General features: G+C 37.7%; 1 long non-coding RNA gene across 1 annotated transcript in view; it reads right to left on the reverse strand.

Annotated features, from left to right (window-relative positions):
• The window catches only part of LOC112651093 (uncharacterized), a 56850-nt gene that overhangs the window by 22129 nt on the left and 7860 nt on the right, over positions 1-26861 (reverse strand). The window contains exon 3 of the long non-coding RNA XR_007412834.1: positions 12970-13056. This is a non-coding gene — a long non-coding RNA (uncharacterized LOC112651093). The remainder of the gene's footprint in view (positions 1-12969; positions 13057-26861) is intronic.

Below are 26861 nucleotides of genomic sequence, written 5' to 3' on the forward strand. Positions count from 1 at the left end.
AATTTAAATCCTAAAACACTACCATTAAAAGTTCTCGTTATCCTAAAGATGAAACTTTTTTCCCCAGACAAATAAATATATAAAACAACCAATAAGGCAGAGTTGTGAAGCCAGCCACATGAGAGCTGATCTTGGAGTCTAAGAAGAATTCTAGAAACCCTCTGCTATGGCCAGTCCTTAACCCTTTAGCTTGTAGATCTCAGAGACATCAGAGTGATACTGAGTGTGGCCAATCTGTCTAGAACAGACATAAGATTTCAGGCCACTTGAAAAAGGCTCATTATCAACAAATAGGTGAGTGTTTCAATGCTGTACCAACACAAGTGGTTATGAACCTGAGGATCATCTCAATATCAACTCCCTTTTCTTCTGATGCCAGAGTGAAGTGGGGACATATCCCCTTTGTTTTTTATCTATATGATTCAAATGGAAGAAACTCCACCCAGTATTCATGATTATAGGCCAAATTAATCAGAAAACCCCATTATTCTATCAGTCTCAGGTCATTATAGGCCAAATTAATCAGAAAACCCCATTATATCAGTCTCAGATCAATAAATATTATAAAACCTAAAACATTGATCATCACCATCTTTTTAAAAGATTTATTTATTTTAGAAAGAGAAAAAGAGAGCACAAGCAGGAGGGGCAAGGGGAGAGAGAATCTCAAGTAGACTCCATGGTGAGTGTAGAGCCCAATGTGGGGCTCAATCTCATGACCCCGAGATCACGACCTGAGCCCAAACCAAGAATCAGACACTTCACTGACTGTACCACCCATGTGTCCCTGTTATCACTATTAAATCTATGGATTTGTGGACCTATGGCCAGTTGGATCTGTTTTTGTAGTGATGTGAGCATGGGGCTGCTGGAGTCACAAGTGTAGCTTGAGATTGAAGATAACACGATGGAAAGGATACCATTCAGTGCTGAGATTCTGGGTGCTAGTAACCTTCTGTGTCCTGAACTCAGCCATATCTATAAATCTATAAACTTTTTATAATTAAAAAATAATAATTTCCTTCTTTCCTCTTGAATTAGTCCGGGTCAATGTTCTGCTGTCTTGTAACTAAGACTCCTATCAGATTTAATGAGCAAGAACTACAATCTGCAGATGCATCAGAAAAGAACATTCTTCACTAAAGAATGGAATAAGCACAGACAGATACAGAAACATGAGCATTTATTTTGGAGAAGGGAACTCATTTTGTATATAAATGGTAGCAGAGTGAAGAACAAATTGAATCAGGGAAAATGAAAGACAACAAAATAAATGAACAGACCACTGAAATATTTCAGCTGGGAATTGATGATGCGGCTATGAATTAAATGGGAAGAAGCAGGTAGTAGAGCCACCATGAAGTCCAAATGGGGCAGAGGCTGAATAATTCATCAAAGGTCATGGATTTTTTTTTTTTTATTGGAGTTGGTGATCCCAGCTCCTAGGTCTCTGCTTTGAATATTCAACCACAGCTTCCTCTGATGTGAAGGGACATCTGGCCAAAAGATAGCATGAGCCAACTAAATTTCAGGACCCAGTGCAAAATGAAAATGTGAGCCTCTTGTTTAACAGTTACTATGAATTTTTAAACAGCCGTAGCAAAAACATTAAGGCAAGTATGGGACTCTTCTAAGTGCAGGACCCTGTGGAAAGAACAAGTTGCCCAGCCATGAAGCTTGCCTTATCAAAAATGGAATTTGTAGTTTTCTTCAATGAATCCTTTCATATATTGGTAAGGCTGTGATTTGGGAAAAAAAAAAAAAAAAACTTAAGCTATTTCACTGGTATGCCCTTGTGTCCTTTTGCTAATTCAGATATGGAAGAGAAAGGGACTATTCAAAAAAAGCAAAACAAAAACTTGGTCTTGAGGTATGATATGATTCTTCATCTTATTCTAAGATGTTGCATCTTAACATCTTATGCTTAGTTTTAAAACTTTTCACATGTAGCTCCTCAAAAGGCCTAAATCTTCCATTTATGTTGCACTAGCAAGTTTAAGGTATGAAATGCAGTTATTTATGAAAGTAACTTTTAAATAGATTTGAAATATATATCCTCTTTGAGAAAGACAAAACGAGTTTGATATTCTCATCTTTTTTTAATGTAAAGGTTTTATTTAGCTAAACTTTTGAAATATCTTGGGAAGTTCTTTTCTAGAGATTAAAAATATCGAGATTTGCATAAGGCTTTCATATCTAGAATGAAAAAAGAATCTTAGACACATTTTATGAAGATATCCGAAAGTCAGCTCTCTTTTCTATGCAATTCCATTTCTATGGCACTAATTTGAGAATTATTTTCCCTTTGTGAAAAGTCGAATTTGTGTTTTGTTGCCTAGGCCCATTCAAGTATTCATTGTGAGGGGTTGCAAATGGAGGGTCTGGAACCAGAAGGTCTAGGTTTAGATCAGTAAGTGTCACTTACAAGTGAATTGAGAATTCCACTTAACCTCAGTGATCCTATCTTTATTTATTTATTTATTTATTTATTTATTTTTAATTTTTTTTTAATGATCCTATCTTTGAAAAAGGAATAATAGTAGGAGCAACCTCACCAGGACTTTGTGATGGTTATATGAATGAATACATGAAGGACAGTTAAAATAATATAGGGAACACTGTAAGCACTTAATACATGCAACAAGTACTATCCTCATATCCTCATATACTGAGTCCAGACTATCACCCCCAAACTTGGTAAGTGATGGGCACACAAGACTGACATGGCTCCTACCCAAGTACAATGCACAATAGATCTCACAGGGGAGATGATTAACAACTGTGATACTGTGTAATAAATGACATGAAGTGAGGAATACAGCACACTCTGGAGCTAATTAGCAGGGTCACTGTAACAAGGTGGGAAAGTGTGTATTGCCTAAAAGAAGTGGGTTAGAAAACACATTCAACTAGAGGATATTACGCTAAGCAAAATAAGTCAATCAGAGAAAGACAATTATCATGTGACCTCACTCATATGTGGAATTTAAGAAACAAAACAGAGGAGCATAGGGGAACAGAGGAAAAAATAAAACAAAATGAAATCAGAGAAGGAGACAAACCATTAGAGACTCTTAATCATAGGAAACAAAATGAGGGTCGCTGGAGGGGCGGTGGGTGGGGGGATGGGGCAACTGGGTGATGGGCATGACAGAGGGCACGTGATGTGATGAGCACTGGGTGTATATAAGACTGATGGATCACTGAACTCTACCTCTACCAGTAAGGCATCATTATGTTAATTGAATTTAAACTTTAAGAAATTTTAATAAATAAATAAAATTTTAAAATGTAATATATTTTAAGGATATAGTATGAATATGTACTTCATTTATAATCACGTAAAATGAACTTTTTATAAAAGATTTTTATTTATTTATTCAAAAGAGACACACAAAGAGAGGTAAAGACACAGGCAGAGGGAGAAGCAAGATCCTCGCATGGAACCCAATATGGGACTTGATCCCAGGACCGTGATCCCGGGATCACAACCTGAGCTAAAGGCAGACACTCAACCACTGAGATATCCAGGTGCCCTAAAATGAATATTTTAAATAAAATATCACCTATACCAAAAGTATTTGGAAGCAAGGTAATTTAGCATATTCTAAGAATGTCCAAATATGATCCTGCTTTCAAAAAAGAAAGAAAAGAAACAGTTTCAAGAAGAATATGCTTTTAAATGGAATTATTAAGTAGGAGTTGACCAGAGAAAGGACAGAGATAAACATCCCAAGGCAAAGAAGAGTAACAAGTAAGATGAAAGAGAACATAGCACCCAAAGAACTGGGAATTGTTCAAGAGTGTATGGATAGTTGTGGGCAGCAATAACACAGTGAACTACAAAGGGATGCAGGAGCCAAATTGTGAATGCATGCTAAATGGTTTTATTTTTATCCTAAAGAAAATCTGCACATGTATCTTAAGCCAAGAGTGGGTCCCTAAATCAATCTTTTGTAAGAGCATAGTATACCTCTATGTAAGAAAGAGGGGAGATTGTCAAAGGAGAAATGAAAAATTGGACAGAATGATAGAAAATCCACCAAATAATTAGAAGACAGATTTTAAAAAAAGGAAATGAGAAGGAAAACCAAAGATGACCAGGGATACCCACCATGAGAAGAGGGAATTTAGAGGACAAAATCATCAAAAATGCATATAAGCGCTTTACATGGGATTAAAAACAAAACGAAACAAAACAAACAACCCATGAGTTTCTAGATTTAAAGACATCACCTTGTGTCTGATATTACAAATAAAAAAAAATTCCATTCACATCAAGGTGCCTTGTAAGAAAGTTTTAGGTCACCAGTAATAAAGAAAATATCTTAAAAGCTTCTAGGAAGAAAAACCAAACAAATATAAGGCACATGCAAAGAAAAACTATGAATGAGATTACTGGGAGCTTGAATACAGCAGAAATAGGTCTTCAAAATTTTGGAAAAAAAATCCCAAACTATAATTATAATCCTATCAAACCATCAGGAGGTGTAATAGTAGAATCAGGGTATTTTCAGACTTGCCAACACTCATAAAAATTACCTGCCATACATCTTTTTCCAGGAAGCTCCTGGCGTCACACTCCAAGGCAGTAATCCATAAAAGAGGAATATGTAGGATTTATGAAATAGGGAAGAAGTGAAGACAACTTCCAGGATGATGGTGAAGAGAAGTCTTAGGAAGACAGCTAAGATAGCAGACCTGAACAATGTCTTATGTGGCTTTAGGCAACAGAAAGGAGATACCAGCAAAGACACAACCATGTGCACACGCACACGTCACAAACCAATAGAATATCTAATGTTGGAATAGAATATTGGGGACATTTTACTGTTTCACTTTGGAAATAGTTGAAGCCAAAAGAGTGATGGTTACATAGAACAAAATGCAAAGACAAACAAAACAGAAGTAAATTTTAACCATCAGGAGAGCGTAAAAATGTACAAAAGGGTGAAATGTAATCTTAAAGTACTGGGTGGCTAAGCTATAAACAAAATATGCCCAGTCATAATAAGGTGTGCACTGAATATTAATTTAACCAAAAGACTCTGGGAGCAGGATGGAGGAAGGAAAAGAGCCCACCCACGCCTGTGTGTGTTGAGGAATAAGCACTGGAGTTAATTCTCCATCACCTATAGAAGAAAGCAGATACATGACCTGTAAACTTTTAAAATGAAAAATAGATATATAATCATTTTCTTTAGAAACACATAGATCCATACCAGTAGGAACAGCTAGCGTGGCTTCATCTGTTGAAAAGGAATTAAAAGATGAGAAAAAGAGGAACAAAGAAACAGCTGTTTTTTATTACGGAGTCTTCCAGCACTATCCAACTTTTTAAAACTTTTTTTTTATTGTGAATTGTAACTTATATGCAGAAAACCGTATAAAACATATTTGGACAGTTTAACAATATAATAAAGGAAACATCTGGGTAACCACCACCTAGGTCAAAAAATAGAACATGGCTGGCCCTTAGAACTACCCCCACTCCATGTGCCCTCTCTCACAAAACCTCCTCCCGACCCCTAGAGGTAACACTTTTCTGACTTTGGTGATAAGTTATTTTGCATTTATTCAGATTTTTATCACCTATGCATGCATCCCTTAATGGCGAAGCTCAGCTTTCCATGGTTTTGACAGAATTTTCAAGGATGTAGCTAGTTTATTTAAATGAAATTTAAATTTTTTAATGCCATATTTTGCCCATACAAGTACAAACACTGGATTTATACACCCTCCACTATAAAGAATTATTAAGTACACTGGCTTTCCCACACTGATAGTTTCATAAGAAAAAGGTATTATTACTCATTTCTCCCAGACGCTTGTAAATATACCTTTACCTTGGAACTGCAAGGAATGCCTACAGATCTGTACAAGGAATACTTGTATTTCTACACCATAAATGACCAACGTATGTTTTTAATATTGCGCATTAAAAGCTATATTAAAATGCAATTTAACAATAATTTCAATGAGCCATACATGATTAACGGCAAAAGAAGATTCTAGGCCCAGAAGGAAGAATAATGGCAAGTACAAATCAAAAAAAAAAAAAAAAGGAAAAATTAACATTTACTCCCATACCACAAATCTGATATTTTGCAAGAGTGGTTTCCATCCAGGATGAGTATTGGAGTTGACTGAGGTTTTAAAACAATCCCAGTAAAAACCATCCTCTTTGCCCGCAAAAGGGTAAATTAGAATCTCAGGGATTGGAGGATGACGGCAAGTATTATTTTAACAAAAAACGGGCATCTTTGATGATATCAACAAACTCCTCAGGGCATTTTGATCCTAATATACTCATTTCCTTATTGTGAGATATTATCCCAGAGCACGACTGTTTTATTAGCGAAGAGCAGATGCTCCCAAATCTCCCTTGACCCATGGTCTTCTTTTCCCATATTGTCCAGATTCATTGAGTACCTTTACCCTTGTAAACTGAATGGTTCCCATTGCAGACCTAGAATCTGCTCATTTCATTTCCAACTCTGGCCCTACTACCTGCACTGGGCAGTGGTGGTGTCATATTCCAAGGTGAACTACCTCATTGCTACCACTTTCCACCTAGTCAAAATGTGTTCATTGGAACTTATTCTGGGGTGTGGAACAGAATGTAACAGGATATGGTCCTGACATTAGGGGAGGCCAAAGAAGTAGAGACAGAGCCAGTTTGGCTGCATCAAGGCTGAGTCCTCTCTCGTTGCTAAGGAGGAGCTTCATCTGGTGGTCAGAGCAGAAGCTGGGAACCATGACTCATGGAGCCTTTTCCTGACTCTTCTCTGAGTCACTTTATGACCTTGGACAAGTCCCTCTACCTTTCTGGGCCTTGTGCCCCTGCCACCCCGCCCCCCCCCCCCCATGTAGTCCTTCCGGTCTTCCTTCCGGAGATTTCATATGTTTGTATTTTTAAAGTGTTAAGACTCTTCAGGAGAGCCATTTCAGAAGAAATATTGGTTCTGGAGCTCGAGGAGATTATCCGAGTCAGGCTTTGCAAATAGAGGTACTAAATCATTAGTAACCTTGTGTTGGTTTGCTAAAATTTTCTTTCCTTTTTCCATCTTGAGTTCTATCTAGTTTTACTTTTTGAGATCTATCCTGTGCTGCCTATGGCTGCTTGGTGACCTTTATCTAAAGCATGATGCTGATCAAGTTGTACTTGCAATCTTCTTAGAAACCTGTGTGACCCTCTCATTACCTTTCAAATAAAGATCAAGCTGAGCGGCACCTGGCTGGCTCAGTGGTTGAGCTTCTGCTTTCAGCTCAGGTCGTGATCTTGGGGTCCTGGGACTGAATCCCACATCGGGCCTCCCACAGGGAGCCTCCTTCTCCCTCTGCCTGTGTCTCTGCCTCTCTCTCTGTGTCTCTCATGAATAAATAAAATCTAAAAAAAAAAAAAAAATCAAGCTGAGATTCAGGTCTTTCCACAATTAGATTCCAATCTGCCTTCCCTATTTTATGTCCACCATTCCCTTACACATATTTTATGATGTAGATCAACTGGTCACCTAGCTGTTTTTCAAATAAGTGCTACCCCCTGAGGGCAAAGACCTCGTTTTATTTAATTTCATAGTCTGGGATCAAACACAATGCCTCCTCCATTGTCATTGCTTAATAGATGTTGGGTGAATGAGTAAATGAATGAATGAGTGAATAAATGGATGGATTCTGTTTCCTCCACCCAGAATGTCTTTAAAATATAAACAGTATCCATGTTTTATGGCCCATCTCAAATGACATCCTCCACAAAGCCTTCCTTGACTCTCCCTGTGGGAAACGGCTTTCCCTCCTTCTTTACACTATTCTATCTGTTCTAATGACATAATTCCATGTATTGAATTTACTTATATATATCATAGCTCTCATATCAAAGTCCCCCGAAGGGAAAGGACAAAATGTATTTTCATTTTATACTTTTACTCAGTACCGTTTTCAAAACTATTTGAATTAAGTATGTGTGTATGTGTTACCTGCATGTGTGTTAACATGCATGCCTTGGAAATAATATATCCCCCCTTTTCACAAATATTCTCCATCTCTCACTATCTCCTATAATTTGGGAACTCTGAGATTTAGACAGCAGCTTCCTCTTCCATGAAATAAGGAAGTTGGACCAGAGGATCCATTTGATACAGACACAAGATTTCTTTAGGGCAAGAGTATTGGAATGATGAAATGTAATATAAATGTATTACAAAAAGCGTAACGAGCTCTTGACATCTTATATCACCTGGTATTTTTGCCGTCTTTTAAGTCATTAAGAAAATGATGTTTTTCTCAGGTTTTCATCTTTGGCAATTTGTTTGCTACTGTTTAGGGCCCAAATCTGCCTAAGGAAAATAATAAAAATCACAGACCCCAAAAAGACCCTTGGGTTGTATACTCTGATCTTTTCCCATGACAGAGGAAGCAACTGAGATTCTGGGATAGAAATTGGTTTGCTCCAAGCAACATAAAGCTGAATACGAAATCCCAGTGACAGGTCTCATTCTCCTGGATAAGTAAGCAAAACAAACCACAAGGTTCATCAGCTTCCTTCTTCCTGATGACATACCCATGAGCTTTTTTGTTTCTCTTCTCCACCTCCTGGTTGTCCTTGTTTAATCTGGGGATTAAAAATGGGGCTTTTGGTTTCAGCAGTGATCCTATGGGTGTCTAAAACCTATGGCGCATGCTCTTCTCATATTAGGTACGCATCCATTACGAAAAGCATTGTTAGATGGAGTTGAAGGGCATATTCCAGCTCCAGCTGAAAAACTGGGCAATAAATGAGAAAAGCAACAGTGTGAGTTTTGACGTTCTTGGAAAGCTTACCATATCTCAGGCCAGATTTGCATCCTTTGTAACTCCACAAGGGAATTCCCAGAAGGCATATATTTTCTTTCCTTGACAAATGTCTCAAATTAAAGAGCAACAAAGGAAAATGGTTAAAGCACCAAGGGTGTGATATTTTAAGAGGTTTAACTCGGTCTTTGGCTCTTTGGAGCTGAATAGGTCACAGTTCTCCATAGGGAGAACATTTGTCGATCAATTTGTATCTCATTAGGGCTCCAAGGGCGCTGCTAGCAGGGTCATCTATTTATTTGAGGTTTAGTGGTGAAATAGATTGATTTTCTCCCCACCCTTATGCTTTTTTTGGTTTAAGTTCCAGCTATCTTTTATTGTTCCCCATGGTAGATGATCCTCTTAAGGGAAGCTCAGTAGAGAAGGTGGAAGCCCCTGGAGTTGATATATGCTCCCATTAATCATGTCCAGGGAAGATGAAGAATCTTGTAGGCAATTCATACAGAAGATTGAAGACAATCAAATGGCATGTTTCGTAACCCTCAAGGCTATGGCGTTGGCAGAGATGTCCTTTTTTGTTTGTTTTTCCATAGTAAGGAGCATTGATATTCATAGTCCCTCCTGTAACACACTTATTTGAATTGCAGTTACTGCTAACACACTAACATTCTTAAGAAGCGCTTTCTTTAAAAAAAAAAAAAAAAAACTATTTTATTTATTCATTTGAGAGAGAGAAAATGAGACAGAGAGAGCATGAGGGGGAGGGCAGAAGGAGAGTGAGAAGCAAATTCCCTGCTGAGCAGGGAGCCTGATGTGGGGCTTGATCTCAAGACCCTGGGATAATGACCTCAGCCAAAGAAGGATGCTTAACCAACTAAGCCACTTAGGCACCCCAAGAAGCACTTTCTACAGAGTCCTTTTGTCTACATTAGCAAGAACAGTGAGCTTATTTTCTGTGTTCATTGCCCCTTCCCTGCAGGTGCTGAAATGATGCTGAATCGCAATGCAAACATAGTTTTTGAAGGTAAATTCTAAAACTTTATAAGAGTGTTGAGAGGACTAAGGCACATATTTAAAATTTGATACACAATGAATACTGATTTGATACGAGGGATTACAGATGGGGTATTTAAACCCTAAGATGGCCTTTGCCTCAATATTTTTTTTTTTAACTTCCAAGGGGACTTTAATCATTTGCTTCACTTATTCAGCTTATGTAATGAGGAAGCCCCACTGCCTTCTTGGTTGGTTTTTGATTCAGTGTTTATTGCTCACCCCCAATTCCACACCAACCTGGATAAGACAATCTAATTAAATTGAGCCTGATATTGACCTTTTCATTATAAATACATTATAAATCATTAAATTAGTTCAATAAACACCACTATCTCAGCTCCCTTTTTCCCCACTCCCAACTTCATCCACCTGAAAAATCTTACCAACAGTGACTTAAATCAGCCCAATATACAAAAATAATAATGACAGCCATTTATGACACTATATGGAGACACAAATCAAATAATTTAGTGTCATGAATTTGAATAATTCTTACAGCTCTATCATCTCATTCCATTATGAGCCCCTTTCTACATTTGATAAAAAATGAGAGGAATTGGGACACCTGGGTGGCTCAGAGATTGACTTCTGCCTTTGGCTCAGGTTGTGATCCCAGGATCCTGGGGTCAAGTCCCACATCAGGCTCTCTGCTCAGTGGGGAGCCTGCTTCTCCCTCTGCCTATCTCTCTGCCTCTGTCTGTGTCTCTCATGAATAAATAAATCAAATCTTTAAAAAAAATGAGAGGAGTGAAGATAATTTGGTACAGAGAAAAAGACCTGGACAGGTGAAATAGGTGGACAGAGTCAAAGAGATAATAAGTAGGAGTAGTTAAATCCTAACCATAGATTTATAGATGTGAAGGGGAAAAAGGTAGATATGGTATATATATATATATGTGTGTATGTGTGTGTGTGTGTGTGTATATATATATATACCCAATGAGATGTTATTCAGCCATAAGAAAGTACGATATCTTGGCATTTGCAACAACCTGGCTGGGGCTACAGGGTACGATGCTAAGTGAAATAAGGGAAACACAGGTGATATGTTTCAGGGAAACACAAATAGAATATGAATTCCCTCATGTGGAATTTAAGAATACTAGTGAGCAAAGGGATAAAAAGAGAGAGAGGACAAATCATAAAACAGATCCTTAACTATAGAGAACAAATATAGAACAAATAGCAGAAGGATTAAATGGGTGATAGGGAGGGGCATCTGGGTGACTCAGTCTGTTAAACATCTCCTTTCAGCTCAGGTCTTGACCTTGGGGTCCTGGATAGAGCCCCACGTCAGGTTCTCTACTCAGCAGGGAGTCTGCTTCTCCCTCTCCCTCTGCCCCTCCCCCTGCTCCTGCACTGACGTGCACATGCACTCCTCTCTCTCTCTAATAAATACAATCTTTAAAACAAATTAGGTGATGGGGATTAAGGAGTGCAATTATGTGTTGAACACAGGGTGTTGTGCAGAAGTATCAAATCACTATATTGTACAAAAGAAATTAGTATTATACTGTATGATAACTGGAATGAAAGTAAAACCGTAAAAGCAATCAGTCAGTCCAGGCCTTTGGGCTCTACCATTCATGCTCCTGTCATAGAGAATCTGCTTCCTGTTGATAACAGTTAAGACACTTTGTTATTGCTTTCTAGGTATATTAGAGATATTAAGCCACTACCTTTTTATGAGAAATTAACAGATAATTTTGAGAGTAACAGGGTGTTGGACTGTATAGACTAGCTCAAAGATATTTTTTAAATGTTTATTTATTTTCATTTTGTTTAAGATTTTATTTATTTATTCATGAGAGACCAGAGAGAGAGAGAGAGAGAGAGAGGCAGAGACACCGGCAGAGGGAGAAGCAGGCCCCATGCAGGGAGCCCAGGTCTCCAGGATCATGCCCTGGGCCAAAGGCAGGTGCTATACCGCTGAGCCACCCAGGGATCCCCTTATTTTCATTTTTTAAATATTTTATTTTTTATTCATGAGAGACACAGAGAGAGGCAGAGACACAGGCAGAGGGAGAAGTAGGCTCCATCCAGGGAACCTGATGCAGAACTCGATCCCAGGACCCTGATATCAAGACCTGAGCTGAAGGCAGATGTTCAACCACTGGAGTCACTCAGCCGTCCCTAAAATTTATTTTTTGATAGCACTTTTCAGTAATTACTTGAAAGATGATTTATCAAGCTTAAAAAGTACCGGGATCCCTGGGTGGCGCAGCGGTTTGGCGCCTGCCTTTGGCCCAGGGCGTGATCCTGGAGACCCGGGATCAAATCCCACGTCGGGCTCCCGGTGCATGGAGCCTGCTTCTCCCTCTGCCTGTGTCTCTGCTTCTCTCTCTCTCACTGTGTGCCTATCATAAATAAATAAAATAAAATAAAATAAAAAATTTTTAAAAAGTAACTAATCATGGAGAAATTATAAGTAAGAAAAAGAAAATCCCAGTAGTAGTAACAAATGTAAAATGGTACACATGTATAGCACATAATGACAATATTATCTAGTAACTACACAGGTATTATTTTCCTTTGCCACAAAACAATAATTTCTATGATATATTCTTTAATAACTGTAAGAAAAATTATTATTGTTTCCTCGAAAAAAGTTATGTCTATAATGTATGCTTTCTAAGAATTTAGACCATGCTACTTTTAGCAACAGAGAAATTTAAAAAAATAGTAGTTTGGATCAAATCCTATGATATCTTCTATATAGTGAAAGCTTCAAATATTTTACTGCTTTAAATGATAATAAATCAACTCAGATTGAGACGAATATTTATTATATTTGGAATTAACAATAATAAAACCAAATATTGCCTTCTTCAATATTCAGAGTGGAATTTAATGGAAATAAAATGATCCTGTGAAGTTTGATTTTCTACTTAATACATTGTCATATTTTTGGAACCAAGGTCTCTGTAAGATTACATTACTTGAAAAGTTGAAATAACTGCATTCAAGTGTAAATCAGACTATTTTTCCTGGAGCTAATATCACCACCGTAGCCTAGTTTTACCTCTGTAGCCTTTTAAAAAATGCACTTAGGAACAGTCTGCTTAAATTAAAGAAAGAAGAGAGGAATTTCTTCTTTCTGCCTAAATTTGAAAACAAACTCACTTGCAATAAGAAAGAAGGAACTTCTGGACATTGGAAATTTCCTTCAAAACAAGGGAAAATCGGTTTTACATCAACTGCATTCTTCAGCTGTAGAGTATAAAAAAAAAAAAGGAAAAGGAAAAAAAAGAGGGAGACAGTAGAATTTTTTACCAAATGAACTGCTCTCTAAGTTCCCAATATACCTTAAAAATTAAAGGCTGAACGTATTTATTTCCCCGTTTCAGTTTTTCATGGAAGCCCTTAAAAAAACCAAACATATGGATCACCACCGTTGAAAGGAAGCACTGCCTCCCTCTGGTGCTCAACCGTCTCCACGTAACAGAAGACACGTATTTTGTAATTTACTGAGACACTGCACTCTGCAAAATCGGGCCCAAAGACAGACCTCAAACTGGACTAGCAGCTCTGCTCCTGAAACAACATACCTGGGCTATATTTGGAAATGTCTGTGTAGACAAAACAACGTGCGCTGGGAGGGGCGGGTGCATGGAGGAGCGCAGCAGGCATTATCTGGTTTCACTGTCTACAGTGATCATATTAACTGAATAATTGCCCATTATTTGCTTTGTATCCTAGAGCCCAAGGCCACTGTATTTACTTTCAAAGTGAAATGAAGAACAGAGGATAAGTCAGCTCCCCTATGACTTTTCCCTCCTCCGTCCCTGCTCCAGCATTGGCTTTTAGCTTTCCAAATTGAGAAGCTATGCCTAGGCCCTAAATTGAATTTCACGACTTCATTTGTGATAGAATTATGTGCGGCTCTGCACCCTTTAAGCAGAGCATTGTAAACAGCATGCAGCCAGAGTGTGCGTGTGCACACACACGCGTACGCGTGAGCAGGCATGGTTGGGCAGGAGTGAACCCAACAGATCTGGCTGGGAAGCCCTAAGAGCATCGATGGTGACTGCAGTGGTTTTGGCCTGGAACAAATAATTTTGAGATGTTCAATGTCAGGTAAATCTGGTAGATTTTCGATTTCACTTGAAACGATTTCTGCACCTTGCCACTCAAATATTCCTCAAATGTGTGCCTTTATTTTCATCCCACTTCCAAAGTTCTGGAATAGGTCCCAACATCGGTAATGTTGAGTATCATAGCTGTCTTCAATCTGGTTTCCAATTTCCTCAATCCAGTCCACCGTCTACATTGCTTCCAGAGTGGTCTTCTCAAACAAAACTCTGGCCATGCCTTTCTCCTGCATGAAAACCCTCCAAGGGCATCCTATTACCAACAGGAAAAAAATCTGAGATTCTCTGAGTCCTAGCCTTTTCTCACATTGCTACCTTACCCTGTTCTTCTCTGACTTACTTTCTTTTTGAGTAGCACCAAGCCACTAGTACATCGCCCAGATATGCGCCCCATTCTGTTCCATATTTCATAGCATACCACATATGCCTTCTGCTTCAAATTTTCTATAATGTAGTAAATCAATAACTCTCCCCTTTCTTAACCTCTCCATTAGAAATGAACTTAGTGGTCAGTTAGGTCAGGAAATATTTTCTGATCCTGGAGCTATCATTTCTGTGCTTCCATAGGATACTGTCCACGATTTATCATAGCATCAAATACATTGGAATAAAATTAACAAATATATATCTTGGGGCATCTGTCTGGCTCAGTGGTTGAGCATCTGCCTTCGGCTCATGTCATCATTTCAGGGTCCTGGCATCGAGTCCCGCATCGGGCTCCCCACAGGGGGCCTGCTTCTCCCTCTGCCTATGTCTCTGCCTCTCTCTGTGTGTCTGTCATGAATGAATAAATAAAAGCTTGAAAAAACAAATACATATCTCTCATTGCATGGTAATCTTTTCAAAGAGGAGAGATTTCCCATGACCTAGCACTTCTATCCCCATGGCCCAGGAACTAGTATATCAAAGGCATTGCTTGAATATCTGTGAAGAAATTTCTGCATCATGGAGAGCCACACTAACCTGTTTATACTTGCTGGCTATGTCTTCAGCTTAATGAACACTTCATGTCAGATATCCCTGCAGGGACTACTTAACATTTACTTTTGCTCTAGGCTAAAGACAATAGGTTTGAGAAAAAAAACAATAACATGACTTCCCACCCTCGAAATTTTCATTTGGCTGAATTTTCTTTTTTTTTCCAGACTGTTTTGAATGACTGAATCAGCCTCTACATAAGTGTGCATTTTTGTATAACAATTTTGAGTGACTTCGACAGATTCTACAGTTGCAGGGGACTTGATAATGTTGGACTAAGAGAAGAATAAAAGCTAACACTCACAGCAGGAAGAACAATTATCAAATTCATGAGTCAGTTCAACTACAGTTGAAATACATGTCTCTTAAGACTGTCCTTTCCAGAAAGAAATTATTATGATTCTGATTCTAATTGACGCTTGAAGGCTGATCATTTATTATTTTAAGTAAGACCTTATGCCTTGAAGGTAGTTTGAGGCATAAAAATGCTGACTTAGTATAGTTCCCTGCTGTGAGAGGCAAAATATGTGAAATTCAAACGGGAGGTCACCATTTTATCCTAAGCACAATAACATGGATGTAAGCAAATATATAAAATCGACCTTGGCAGGATAATAACAAATAAGCAAATGAATTGACTTGTATTATCCAGTGGCTGACGTTAATTTCAATATAGTCTGTAATTGTAATACACGTGTGCATCTTATCTGAGATTGTAGTAGTGGTTTAGTCAATACCTATATAGCAAACATGTCCTTGGTGTCAGATTCACTACTAGGTATTTAAAATGCAGATGTGGGAGTCATAGGCTAGGAATTGGAGGATTTTGCATTTTAGGGGGAAAGGCAAATGACTAATCTGGACATTAAAATGCAGTGTTATAAATGATCAATATGCAAAAGATAGTATGAGAAAACAGAAGAAAGACATCAAATTCAGCAAGAGAGTTCCAGGAAGGCACTCTGGAGAAAATGCTGCCACATTGGAGTTCAGCAAAGTTGTAGAAATAAGTCAGAGAATATGGCAGGAGGTTCCAGAAGGAGCTAAAGCAGGCACAAAATGCTGAGAGCTCTCTCAGATTATGGTGCATTTCAGGAACTTTAGTTAACTCAATATGGCTATTGGATGCTTTATAAGGCAGGATGAAGAGATGAGGTCATGGAAGGAGGATGTATCAAAGGATGGACACCAGATGTGTATGTCATGCCTACTAGTTTCGGTATTGTCATGTCTAGGGGACAACAGAAGGGTTGCCAATGAGAAATAATAGGATCGTATTTACATTTTATAGCAGTAGAATGGGGTGACTCCTTAATCAGATCTATAGTAGAGATGGAAGACAAATGCATTATTCGGGGAAAGAAATAATGGAGGTCTGAAATAAAATATTGATTCAGAGAAGGAACCAGCCCTGAGAGTCATTTGGAGGGAGAAACCACAGACCTGATGGTATACAGAGTGATGAATTGGAGGACATCATGGCAGATTTCTAGCTCAGGAGACCTGCTGGGTGGTAATGCAGCTTCCTTAAGATGGTAATAAAAGAATTGGACTTGAAGACCTCGGGGAAGTAAGAAGGACTGACTTGTAGACATTTCAAGTTTGGGTTACTCTGGGGGCCTTTAATTGGCAAAGCCAATAGAGAGAATATAGTTGTTTAGAGCATGAGGCAGGAGCTAGGGCGTATAGGTGCTGTTTGAGTCATATGTGCTATGATCACCAATCTATAAGATTGGGAGCTTTAACCAGGAGGGTTAAAGGAAGAAGGAAGGAAGAAAAATCTCAAAATTGCCAAAGGTTCCAGTGCTAAAGGAAAGGAAAACTGCTCATTGGATTAAATACATAGGTCATTGTTGACCTGAAATCGCGATTTTAATGCAATTGTAGCGGATGGACCCAAGATGAAGAGGGTTGAACAATGAATTGGAGGTGAAGGATTTGTAACAAGCTGGTGTTATTCTTTCAAGATACATCAGGGGAGGGAAGCATGATGAAAGTTCAACATGTTTTGATGCTGTTTTAAGACAAGCTTATCTGACAGAGGAAGGAGCCTACAGAGAGGAAGAGAACATACGGGCCAGGTGTTTGAGGGGTTTGGACCCAGAACAGAGAAAGAAGTTATATTGGAAAAGACGAGAAATGTATTCTTATCCAAAGCCAAAGAGAAAGTGGGAATGCCAGTATATTTTTACGTAGAGCTGGGAGGCAGTTTGAGTCTGTTCCCACCTGGCATCAAGTAGAAGAGAAATCATTTGCAAAGAGCAGAGATAGTGAAACAGATGAATGGAAAGTCCATCATTTGCGGGACAGACTGCTGAGCCAAGGTGCCTCTTAGCACAACTGAAGCTTCAACAACCTGCCGCACTGTTCAGGCCTCCTTTCTCTCTTCCCAGTTCCTGTCTTTGTGCTCTGTTCCTCTTAGAGGCAACACAACACCACACAAATCCCTCAGCTCCTCCCTAGAACAGGTGACCCCTGCTGAGAGCTTTGACCATGATCAACATGAGCAGTGAGCTGCCCGGGTCTTTGAAAGCCATGAAGTCATGCCCTGCTAAATCCTTAAAAATTCTTAGGCAAAGGCCACCTTCTTCAACTTTGGTCCATTTAATGGCCAGTGGGGATAATGATGGAGAGGGAGGAAGATACTATACTTTTTTTTTTTCCAGTTTAAGTTATGTAAGAAGTTCTTATAAATGAGATGCTAACCTCCTGCTGTCATTATTATTATCTTGTATTTCAATTTTATACAGAAATCCATGGAAATACTATATAAGAATCATTTTATACATGAGATATGCTTTTATATTTCACATTTTACAAAACATTTAACCTCAAATTCCAAACTCTTTCTCTGTATTCGCCACACCTCCCTCAAGAGGGAATAAACACACCTTGAGACTCCTTTGGTGTCCCATTTTCCAGCAATACCTAGCGAAAGTTTTAACTTCAGTGTAACATTAACTTTTTTCCCCATAAATAAAACGGAAAGTATTCATACAGTTTGTTGGTCATTCATGTCCAAGAAACACCTGCTATGGAAGAGTCAGGTTGAGCAAAGCTGCCAAACTGAGGAGACAGGAACATGAGTGAATGGCTTCAAGGCTCTCACACTCTGCTTTCTCCATACAAACCGGAGGAAGTGTAGACTTGAAGAGATAAAGTAAAAACATCCAGAAGATCCAGGCATGGAGTTAACTGACCATGTAGATTAGATTAATTCATCCAGCAACTAAGGTCTATGTTAGTGTTTTCCAGCAATAAAACATTGAGAAATAACAAATAAGAGAATTGGAGATGTATCAAAGGAAAATTATTCTTTCTGTATTTCACCACTGACTTAAGAAATACAGAAAATGGTGAAACACCGGCTTCAAATTATGCCTCCATATATTTACATAATACCAGGTACTTAGATTCTTTGTGTCTCACTTTCCCTATCACTGAAAGGAAGAAATTGCATGAACTGAGCTTTATTTATCTTTACTCTCTATTATTTAGGTTACATAAATCCTTAAATATAAATTCAAGCACATTTTTAAAGTCAGTGAAAATATTTCTAGTGATATGTATAAAAGCTACACACTAAATATTATTTTTAAAATCATTTTAGCTTTAGCAGGGCTGAAATAAATTTTTTGTGTGTCTTTCGATGGTCATAATTCACAAAGAAAAAAGTCAACACCCTTAGAAAGTTAAAAAAAAAACCCAACAATTTAGATGGTGCTTCTGAATTTTTAAGAATAGAAAATATAAGATTTTATTCAATAAAATAAGTTTTTTTTTACTCTTTGTTTAGTTTTTTTTCATTTTATTATTTCCATTGTTTTAGTAATATACATTAGTTTGGAATTTCTATTGAAAACTATATGCAGGGTGACAGGCATCAAAGAGGGCACTTGATGGGATGAGCTCTGGGTGTTATACTATATGTTGGCAAACTGAATTTAAATAAAAATTTTTAAAAAGCATATGCAATTCCATGTCATACAATTTGTTAGTTATTATATCAGTACATGAAAATGTTCATCTCAGGCTGATATGATAAACTATTTTGTGTAGAAACTTCTCCAATTTTTCTTAGTAAGCCAATGTACTGTCTTAAGCACTGGATATGTATCTCCCCAAACATTTGAACATTTATTTGTTCGTTTTTTTAAAGAGGAGGGGAGGGACAGAGGGAGAGGGTGAGAGAGAATCTTAGGCAGGCTTCACACCCAGCGTGGAGCCTGATGCAGGGCTCGATCTCATTGCCCTAAAGTCATGACCTGATCTGAAATCAAGAGTCGGACACTTCTAAACTGAGACACCCAGGCATCCCAGAACATATCATTTTGTATTGCAACAATTTCATATCTGTGTCCTCCATCAATCCTTTGTAATCCTTGGAGATTAGTGCTGGCCACATGCCTAGCACTTAATATTTTTATTTGAAAAAAAATAAAGAAAGACATAAATATATGCATTCCTCAAACTTTCCTTCTCTAGGCTTTTCTATAATACATGGTCCTGATCATAACCATCATCATCTCCTTCTTCATCAACACAGTCAACTTGAGAGTTATAACAATTTTAGGTGATATTTGTTAAGCTTTTACTATCTTCTAGGAACTATCTTTTAGTATTTTACTTAGTGCTGTCCTGATCCAAGATTTTTCTGTACTCTTCTGTGTCCTACTCTGTGCCCTGGAATTTTGACCTTTGCAGAAAGCATCACCCAATTTGCTTCATTGGTTAGATTCTGTTGCCTTCAGCCAATGGCAGACATCAAAAAAGGATACAAGATGGGAGAAAATAAGATCAGGAGTTCCTTCTCCTGATTCCTCCCTGCATAGACATCAAATCTGGCAGAGGCTATATGCCCTCATGACTAGTGACCCCGCCTGGGCATCCCTTTTTCCATGGTTCCACTGGTTTTAGATCTTGGCTACCTCTGGTAACACTGTTTTGTCCCCGCATCCCTTGGGGTGCTAATGGCTTCCCACAATTGTTAAGTCTCTTCAAACTTTACTATTATTCCCTTACATGCCCTTATCCCATCTTTATCTCTAAAAGTAGTTTCTTCTTTAAAGTGTCTACACACTTGAACCATCTGTGAATTCTGTTTTCTGGTAAGATCTTAATTATGTAATAATAAGTAAATAAACATAGTATAAATGTATAATAAAAATAATATTAAATAAAAATAATATTAAATATAAGTATATGTAATATTTGCATTTATCCACTTATTTAACCCTAAACAATGTGATTTTAGACTAAGTATTTTCTGGTTGAGAAAATTGATACATAGAAATATTAAATAATTTTCTCAAAGGCTATATTTGCCAAAGGCAACAGGTGGTGTTATAATCTGGATTTTTTTTTCTTTTTCTGACTCCAGAATTTCTCAGTTCTCACCTGCTTTCCTATGGAAAACAAAAAAAACTTCTGTTCACCACTGTTAGTACTCATCATTTTTTACTATTTTATAACCTGGATTCTATACCATCCCCAATGCCATGTTAATCCCCAGGGAGAAAATAATGTTAGACAGTTTTTTCCTAAGAACTTCCAGACTTTCTGGGCTTAGTAAACTGGGATGATCACTAACAAGTTGTTACATGGTCTGTTATCAATGGCAATGAATTATTAGTGGTTGAAAAATAATAAGAGTAAAAGCATGATAAAATTAATGTCATCTTTGCCCCTAATCCAGCCAAGGAGTTCTGGTTATAAAGTCGTCTTTTTTTTCTCTCCCCCCCCCTTTCTCTTCAGCTGCTCCTCCTTGCTCAGAGCACATGGGTTTGGCATTTATTTTTCCTCTCAGTGGGAACACTCGGAGCTGTGGGTGGCCTCTCTTGAAACCTCTTGTTTAAAATGAAGTTGGGGAGGAAGCATGATGCTTTCTCAACAAAAAAGAGAACATCTGTTCTCTTCCCTGGAGGATAAAAATATAGTGAGATCAGACCCAGGGAGAGTTCATTTGTCCCCTCTACCTACCCCCACTCACCAAGCCTATTTTTTTCCCCACCTAATGGCCCCGATGCAGACAGGGAGGCAGATCCTCGATCTTAAATCATATGCTCTTCCTGCCAGACGGAGACACTTGGACATGGCATCATCAATTATTGGTCAGTGAGATTGTGTTTCTTTACTGTTTGGGACTTCCAAAGGAAATAAGCAACAGTTTTACTCAGTTATCTGCTTTTCCATCTATCCTCCCTCCTCGAAGAAAAAGGGGTAGCTCTTCTGCACAAACTTCATTCCTCTTGCTGTGCTCCATGGCATTTCTCTTCTCAGATGTGTCTCTGGTATTTCTCCTCATCTTGAAACAATAGCACTAACCCTCGGTCCACCATCTCCTTCTTCTAAACATAAAAGCAATCTAAATATCCCACTAAAATGTAAAAGAAAAGAGAGAAATAAATAATGTCCACAGTTATTTCCGCTTATGTCCATATTTCTCTCTCCTCTTCCACAGCAATGTTTTTGCAGTGATTATTCACTTTCTGCACTGACTCAGCTCCCAGTCCGTTCACTCCCCACCTTGCCATCCATCCAGCCTGATGTGGGGACTTCAATGGAAGGCTCTGACAAAATTCTGGAGCATGCCCTTTACCAAAAAAAAAAAAAAAAAAAAAAAAAAATCTAGGGGACATTTTTTTTCAGCTCTATTGTGACATGACTTATCTGCCTAATTTGAGACTCTTGACTCCTCCCTTGAAAATACCTCATCTCTTTGGTGTCTATGATGTTCTCATTTAACAGTCTTTTTCAAAACTTCTCTCTGGTCATTCTTGGTCTTTTCCATGAACAACTCTTCCCTCCTCATCAGTTAAATGACAACGACTCTCCAGTGTTCTCTTGCATGTGATTGAGTCTCCTGCGCTACAAAGTTCTGTGCTCAACAACCTTCTAGATATTTGGGGAACACCACAAACGAAATGTGTGCCAAGCACATCTCAGCTTGTTTCATGGAGCAAATAGACACTGCTTTTCCAACCTCCCTTTCTCAATAAATTATATGATTCTGTCTTCCTGTCTTTAGCTGTTCACAAGAGCATGCTGAGAGTCACCCTAAACCATCCCTCTCCTTCATTCCCTTACCCCAATTACCCATAGTGTCATTATATCTATTAACTGCTCTAAAATCCATCCCTTGCTACATCTCAAGTGTTTCTACTTTTGTTCAGGTTGAAGCTTCTTTGGTGAATGCCAGTAGACTTTGCTTTTTTTCCCGGCTTCACTTTTATGTCCCTCTACTCTGTCTCCTATGCTTTAGTTAGAGTGGTCTTTCCAAAATTCACACACGCCTTTGGTGTAAACTCAGAACTCTTTGGAATAAAGTTCATCTGAGTCATCAATTTTTTGCTTCAGCTCATGGGCAGCCCCGCTAATAATCTCATGTGTCTCACCACTTGCAGATGACCACACATGCATGTTCTCCCAACATCCTGCCTTTCATCTCATTAATAATTGTCAAGAATGCCCTTCCTCTGCCCTCCTCTCCTCTCCATCCTTTTTAGAAGCAAATTATGACTTCAGGTGACAATTTAAAGCCTGCTAGAGGCTTTCCTTGACCATCGTAGTTTGGGTTAGCTTCCTTTCTTTGAGCCCCTAGAACACCTTGCATCTGTTCTCCTACAACGTGTACATATTCCAGAGTAATTTTCAATCTGCTTATCTAACTACCTTACTGCTCTGTCTATCAAATATTTTATCTGTAGTACCAAATGCAGGCAGGGATTCCTAGTTGTGTCTAAATACTAGTGGAGGAAATAGACTGTGAAGTGAATTATGTTGTGGCTGCTTTGTCTAGTCATTTATGAATAAGCTCTGGGAGGAATTTACAACTCAAGGTAAAGAGCATTTTCATCACTCACATGGGGACCCTCTGTGAACTCTTCCTGGGAGGAAGAGGGTTTTGGTGGATTTCAAGAAAGAGATGTCCTCTGTTTTGTACCAGATACTCAGAGAAATTGTAAAGAAGAGTTACGCATTTACAAGCCCTCCCACAAAGTACAAAATGAGAGCTTTAATTTTACCACCTAGGTAAACAGACTAGCCCTACTCATATCTCTCTTACAAGTGAATCCTTTTACTATAAAAGAACAGTATGGGTCAGCCATGGGGAATGTAACAATAGAATTTAGTGTGTCTTTAATCCTGTTGTTCAGAGGTCCCTACCATTAAACGCTCCACAGTGACATGTCAGGAAGTGTGAGGACTCCAGCGTGGGTTGAGCTGAGGTTTCTCTTTCTTTCTGTTTTGAAAACAAATGTAATCACTCAGCATAATTTCACGAAGCGTGATATTTTTCAAAGTTCATCTCTATATACATTCCTTTATATTGCCAAATACTATTCCACTGCATGAATGCATTACTTTTTATTTTCCCATCCTTCGGTCAAGGGACATTTGGGTTTTTCCCATTTCTTGGCCACTGTGAATACAGCTGCTGTAAACATTCGTATACAAGTTTTTGTGCTGGCATAAGTGTCCATTCCTCTTGAGTATATATCTAGAAATGGAATTGCTGGGTCGCACTATGTTTACACTGACGAGAATCTGCCAAACAGCTTGACAGTGGTTTTACCATTTTACGTTCTCACCAGCAGCGTGTAAGCATTTTGATTTCTCTCCAGCATCCCTAGCACTTGTTACTTTCTGTCATTTTCATTAGAGCCATGCCAATGAGTGTTGGCATAAAATCACGTTGGTATAAAATGTAACATAAAATCATGCCTTTGATTTGCATTCACTAATGGCTAATGAGAATGAGAATCTTTCCATGTGATCATTGGCCATTTGTATATCTTTAGAGCAACCTCTGCCCAGATCCTTGTATAATGATATCAAGCAACTTTTCATGTGCTTATTGAATGTTTGTTTCTCTTCTTCCTTTTTCTTTCTTTCTTTTTTTTATTTTTATTTTTTTTTTTTTGAAGAAATGTCTATTCGGCTACTTTACCTATTTTAAAGCTCTGTATTTGTTTTTTCATTATTGAGTTGTAAGAATTCTTTTTAGGATTATATTCATTTATTTGAGAGATACAGAAATAGCAGCAGAGATAGAGAGAACATGAGACAGCGAGGAGAGGGAGAAGCAGGCTCCCCATGGAGCAGGGAGCCCGATGCAGGGCTCCATCCCAGGACCCTGAAATCATGACTTGCTTGAGCCAAAGACAGACACCTAACAGACTGATCCAGCCAGGCACCCCATAAGAATTCTTTATATGGTCTAGATACAGTTACTGTATCAAAGATATGGTTTGCAAATATTTTCTCCTGTCCTGTGGATTGTCTTTTAACTTCTTCATGTGGTATCCTTTGGAATACATAAATTTTATTTTTGATCAAGTGCAATTTATTATTTTTTATCACTTGTGGTTTTGCTGTCATATCTAAGAAAGCTGTGTTTAACCCAAGGTCATGTCAATTTACTCCCGGACTTCTTCTAAGAGTTTTATGGTTTCAGCTCTTACATTTAAGTTTACGATCCATTTGGAGATAATGAGTATATGGTGCAAGGAAAGTGTTTGGTTTCATTATTTTGCATGTGACTACCCAACTATCACATCACTACTTGTTAAAAAAAGACTATTTTTTCCATATTGAATCATCTTGACCCTTTGTTAAAAAATCATTGACCACAAATGTGAGTGTATGACTAGACTTTAAGTTCTACCCCATTTATCTATTTATCTATCCTTGTGTGCCACCACCACAGTTTTCATTACTGTAGCTTTGTGATAAAGTTTTATATGGGGAAAAGTAAGTCCTCCTGCTGTGTTCTTTTCTGGATTGCTCTGGCTATCCTGGGTTGCTTGAATTATTGCTCAAATGTCCAGGTGAAGTCTAGGATCAACTTATCATTTTCTGGAAAAAAAAAAAAAAGCTTGTCACAGTTTTGATAAAGATTGCACTGACTTGTAGATAGATGGCTTTGGGGCATATTCTCATTTTAACAAAATAAAAATGAGTCCCCTGATCCATAAATTTGGGATTTTTTTCTTATTTATTTAGATTTTCTTCAATTTCTTTCAGCAATGTTTTACACTTTTCAAACTGTAAGCTTGCACTTATTTGGTTAGGTTTATTCCTATGGATCATATTTGTTTTGGTTCTTCTGTAAGCGGAATTTTCTTATTTTCAGATTTTTCATTGCTAGTGTATAAAAATCAAATTGATTTGTGCATATTGATGTTACACCCTACAATTCTAGTGAACTCTTTAATTATGTTTAATAGTATTTCCATGGATTCCTTAGGATTTTGCATACCCAAGCTCATGTCATCAGCAAATAAAGATAGTTTTGCTTCTTCTTGTCCAATCTGGATGCTCTTTATTTAATTTTCCTGCCCAGTTGCCCTGGCTAAAATTTCCAGTACAATAGTGAATAGAATTGGTGAGATCAGATGTCCTTGTCTTGTTCCTGATCTTAGGGAGAAAGCTTTCAATTTTTCACCATTAATATGATACCAGCTATAGAATTTTTATAGACACTCTATTGGGTTAGAGAAGTTGCCTTCCATCTGAGTTTGCTGGGTAGTTTTTTTTTTTTTCATGAAAAAGTGATGATTTGGTCAAATATTCTTTCTCTGTTGATTGAGATAATCATGTGCTCTTTTCCCTTTATTCTGTTAAAATGGTGTATGTAATTGGAATTCTAATGTTGAACCAGTCTTACAATCCTGAGTAAGTCTGATATGTTCATGGTGTATAATCCCTTTTTATAGACTGCTAGATTCAGTTTCCTAGTAATTTATTTTCAGGTTTAAATTTATAGGAAATATTGTTTAATCGTTTTCCTTCCTTGTGATGTCTTTGTTGGGTTTTTATGTAAGGGTAAAATCTGCCTCATCAAATGAGTTTAGAAGTATTCCCCTTCTATTCTTAGAAGAGTTTGCAAGATTGGTGTTATTTCTTATCTCACTGTTTGGTAGAATTCACCCGTAGAGCTATCTAGGCCAGGACATTTCTTTGTGGGAAGACTTCTGATTAGTAATCCAGGCTTTTTATTTTTACAGGTATATTCTGATTTCCTTCCTGACTCAATCCAGTAGTTTGTATCTCCTAAGAAATTGTCCATTATGTCTAGTCATGTAATGTTCTGGTTATCTAATGTTTAACATTTAGATGGCAATAGGATAGTAAAAAAATTACTTAAAAAGATAAATATCATTATATGCAGTATTTTCAAGTAGTGAATGTTTTGGTAATTAATTCTAATTTATGTTTCGTCATAAATTTATTTTCCAAGGTAACAACACATGGCTAATGCTACATAATGTATAATGCCCCATATTTTGTTCAGTCACAAGTCCTATTGTTTGACCTGTTCTACTCTCTTCCATGTGCTAGGTGCTTGGGGAGGTCACGATGAACACAATTCTATCAGTTTTTCTCCACACCCTCATATGATCTGAAGTTAACTAGAACATTGAATAATCGTTAGCAGCAGCATATTTTTTGCCCATGTTTGCAAAACAGCAAACTCAGATCATCTGTATTAATTAATTCTATGGACATTTAGATTTTTATCATCTTTAAATCTTCATAAAAATATTTAGATATTAAAATGCCTTTAAAATAGTTTTTAAATTTTTACTTTTAAAAATCTCTTTACTGAAGCAAGATTTATTGATATAATAGTTGCACAAGTTATGCCAGATTTCTTTAGATGTAACTTTGTATCTTAAAATAAATTAAATATATTTCACTAAATCAGATTTTTACCCTCAGTGGTCTTATAGACTCAAGAAGCCATCTTGCTTTGGAGCTTTGATGTTTTGATTAAAATTACAGGTGTCTTTGTCATCCTGATATCTCCATATGGCTACTTAGAAAGTTAAGTTTCTTAGTGTGAAACCTCCACTACCTACATTGACATCTATTCTTATGGATTCAATAATTGAAATGAGATCACATTTCTTTAAGAATATCAAAGAAAACTGTTGCAAGATT

This window comes from Canis lupus, chromosome 9 (genome assembly GCF_003254725.2).
Source record: "Canis lupus dingo isolate Sandy chromosome 9, ASM325472v2, whole genome shotgun sequence".
NCBI classification, from domain to species: Eukaryota; Metazoa; Chordata; class Mammalia; order Carnivora; family Canidae; genus Canis; species Canis lupus.